Source organism: Pteropus alecto, unplaced genomic scaffold (assembly GCF_000325575.1).
Source record: "Pteropus alecto unplaced genomic scaffold, ASM32557v1 scaffold173, whole genome shotgun sequence".
NCBI lineage: Eukaryota > Metazoa > Chordata > Mammalia > Chiroptera > Pteropodidae > Pteropus > Pteropus alecto.
In genome coordinates, this window is record NW_006433940.1 from 218,565 (window position 1) to 222,301 (window position 3,737).

A 3,737-nucleotide genomic window follows, 5' to 3' on the forward strand; every position below is an offset into this window, starting at 1 on the left:
AAACCCACAAATTTTAAATTTTGAAGAGGTTACTAGTGCCATGTTGGGAATCACTTAAGGTACTACAATAGAATTATAGCTTATGAAAGAAAATATAGTAAATCAATCATTTCTCTCATGCAGAAGAGGGACCTAACCTTTACCTTATTAAAAGAAAAATGAAAACCTTGTGTATACCTATCTGTACAAAACCTATTAAAAATCTCTAAATCTGTCGAAGGGCTGTCTGGGCACAGCTGGAAGAGTCTGAGTAAGGAGATGTGGCACGTTCCCTATATTCTCACCTCACCACGCCCCTTAAAAATCGCCATTGTTATCACCGACCTGGCAATGGACGCCATAAAGACTTTTAATTAGGAATATCTGAGAGTGACCAGGAAGGTCAGGATGGGAGCATGTCGCTCCAGGAGTTGCTCTGGACCCGGGACAGGTCAGCCCCTCGTGGCAGAGACCGGCCTTGTCCCACCTGCACGTGTGGGAGATGTCGCGTCTTGCACGGACTTTCTTAGGCTGTTCGCCGCTTCACTTTCGGAGCCCTAAGAAACTCTTCTCAATGAGAGGCAAGGCAGTTCTAGGGACAACAGGAACCTAAATAGAAGAGAGAAAAGAGGGCCATGCCATAGAATCGGAGTTGTTTTTTTAAATTTTTTTCTTTGTTTCTCACTATCTTCAAAATAAAGAAACCCTAAGGCGAGGCTAAACACACTTAAGATTTCAGTAAGATTTCGAGGCCGGAAAGCCGACCAAGCGACTTGGGCAAATTGTTATTTCTTCCTTACCGAAATAAGGGCTGTCTGGGCACACTAAATGTTTGTACTCCTCTCTTGAGATTGGGATGAGAATGCTAAGGATCATAAGAGACCTACGCCTAGTTTTATGCCTCAACATTTTTATTACTCCCGCAGTAATAACCTGCCTGTGGCTTTTTTCTTTTTGGGCCCGTTACCCAGCGACCCTGAAATCAACGCTTTGAGTTACGTCACAGAAACGCTGCGCCTCTGTATATATTTTAGTGAAAAATCTAGAGCCGCTTTACAGGGTGTCAGGATGGCCGAGTGGTCTAAGGCGCCAGACTCAAGCTCTGCTTCCCCTTGGGGATTCTGGTCTCCGAATGGAGGCGTGGGTTCGAATCCCACTTCTGACACATCGTTTTCTTTTTATCCCCTCTATTGTACAAAACAAATATTTATATTGATCGGAACAGTAACATAAACAACTTGCTCACAGAGTTAAAAATCGACTTAAAAAATTTTTCTCACAGAGACTTAACACCGAAAAGATTAAAAGCGGAAGCATCGCGGTATTTTTTGGAAGCCGAGAGATTTAGTGTAGACTCCTGATAAAGAGCGGATTACTAGAGGGTTACTTCTCTGAGGCATCGCGAGATTATCTGGAAACTGCGAGAAATGGAAACGCCTGTTTTTCTCTCCCGTTGTGCCGGAGGAGAAAGGGACGATGACCTCGTTCCTCGCGGCTTCTCTGCTTGGCTCACTCACTGTGTCCCAGACCCAGGCCCTTCCCTGAACATTTCCTGTATCAGTCCCACTAATCCCACTCCCCTCTGTTTTATAGCAGTGCCGTCTTTAAAGAAATCCTACATTGATCTTGTGCTTTATTCTCCATGTTCAAACGTCTTGAAACTAGTTTTTAACACTTCCTCTGTAAATTGTGCACATTTGCACATTGGCATTTGATAATTATTGTTTCTTCTCCTCATTCAAAATTGAGTACCATTTCAACTTCTGAATAAAATGTAAAAGCTATACCTTCCTCCTCCAAATGTAGCCACCATCAAAATTTTATTGTATAGCATACTGTTTCATTTTTTCTGCATTCTCATTTATATATTTATAATGATTTTATTTGTTTGTTTGTTTTTCTACAGAAATGCGATCACACCAAACACGCCGTTCTCCGACAAATTTTTCACTTAGTATATCTCAGGTTCTTTTCATGGGAACACGTTCTTTTTCCTTACAAATGGAGTATCGCAAATCATTCCACAGGATAAATATGTCTACTTCATTTATCCACTTTTTTTTTTTTTGCAGTATTTCTAATTGTTATTCATCCAATAAATATTTAATTAATGCTTATCATGTGCCAGGGGATGCAACCCTGGGGGGTGTGGCAGTAAAAATATGAAATAAGATAGGATAGGATGGGATGGGATAGGATAGAATAAAAAATTAAACTAAATTTAAAAAGTATTAAAATAAGTTCCTGCCCTTTTGTTGCTTATATTCCAGTTAAATGACTTGAGTTCTGCCTCAGGAACACCACATTCCAAAATTTCCTTATATATCAGGAGAAGAATATAAATCCTGTATCTCGAGACTAAGTGTTTAAAGCCAGCTATTGAAGATTCATATATGCATGACCATATATTTCTCTATTATTATGGCCATTTATGACTGTAGTCATTTGATTACTGATTTTATCCTAATAGTTAAACTGTAAGAGACTGGGTAGGTGAAAGAAAGTTGGCTTATTTGACAATAAAATTCTCAGGAAGCATTCGTCATGGACAAGATCCAATTGTTCCATTTGAGAGGTCACATTCTGAATTCAGATGGCTGGAACCAAATGGTTTCAAGTACTACCAAACAGGTTCAACTCCCTGGAGTTCCTAACTGTGGTTAAGTAAAATATGAAATGAAATATAAAAGCTTTAGGAGGGGAAATGATACCAATTCTCACAAGATTTTTATTATATTATTAAATACACAAATGTACAGTGCAATATATCATATGCATGCATATCCACTGCCCTCATAAACTTAATTTCAGGGTATAGACAAGTGTGTCTCTGAAGACTCTGGAAGAATTTGTAGTTTCTGCTGGGGAACTGGGTGAGTTGGAAAAAGACAGGAAGGTAGTATAAGGGAGAGGAGATAGCAGCTATTTTCCCAGAAGTTTCTAGAAGAAAAGGAAGCATGGATGCTATCATAAATGACTTTTCATGTAACTATCATATTGGAATTCAAAAGCTTAATTTTAAACATAATTACAAAATTTTTATAAAACTATTTTTAAGAGGAAATTTCCCCTTCTTGTTTCACTCACAAGTGCCTCTTGGAATTATTGAGGTTATTCAGCCCTTCATCCACTCTCTTCTTTGCCATGTGAGTAAAAGTCTATAGGAGTTTACTTTCTTTGATCCACATTTCTTGTTTGGATGGCATTAATGTCGAACTTCACTTTTGTGGTATCCCTTAGCCCTTTGCACTGGTGGTTTTTAGGGGTACCTAGCAGCTTTACAGAGTTGCTAGGTGAGTATGTATACTGGGTTTTAGGTCTAGACATGGGGAAAAGGAGCAGAGAAAGCTCATTTTAGCTTCACATCCAAACTGAGGTTCTCGTGCTATTCCACAAGAAAGAATTAAAGGGTAAGATAAACGGCTGGATGGTGCCAGGGTCCAGTGACCAGATTCTTGTCCTATTCCACAAGAAAGAATTTGAGGGCAAGGAAAACAGCAAAGAGGAAAATGCAAAATTTACTAAAGCGAAAGTACACACTCAAGATCGGGGGTGGCGGGGGGCAATGCAAGCTTGAGAGATAAAGAGAGTGAATGCGTGTTTCTGAGAGTTTTTCCCAAGATGGCTGGTTATAAAAATTGTTTTTCCCAGAGGCAGAACCCAGGAAAACATAGTGCTGATGTAACCTCCTTGTTTCCTCCCAGTAGGCAGGCAGCTCGGTTCCTGCGTTTTCTTCCTCATATGGTGTTTCCGGAACT

The 3,737-nt window shown here is 39.8% G+C and overlaps 1 non-coding gene across 1 annotated transcript; it reads left to right on the plus strand.

The window, feature by feature from the left end:
• Positions 1-1,041: 1,041 nt before the first annotated feature.
• Positions 1,042-1,144, plus strand: TRNAL-CAA. Its single transcript is given in 2 exon segments — positions 1,042-1,079; positions 1,099-1,144. It is a non-coding gene; the product is annotated as a tRNA-Leu (tRNA).
• Positions 1,145-3,737: the final 2,593 nt, after the last annotated feature.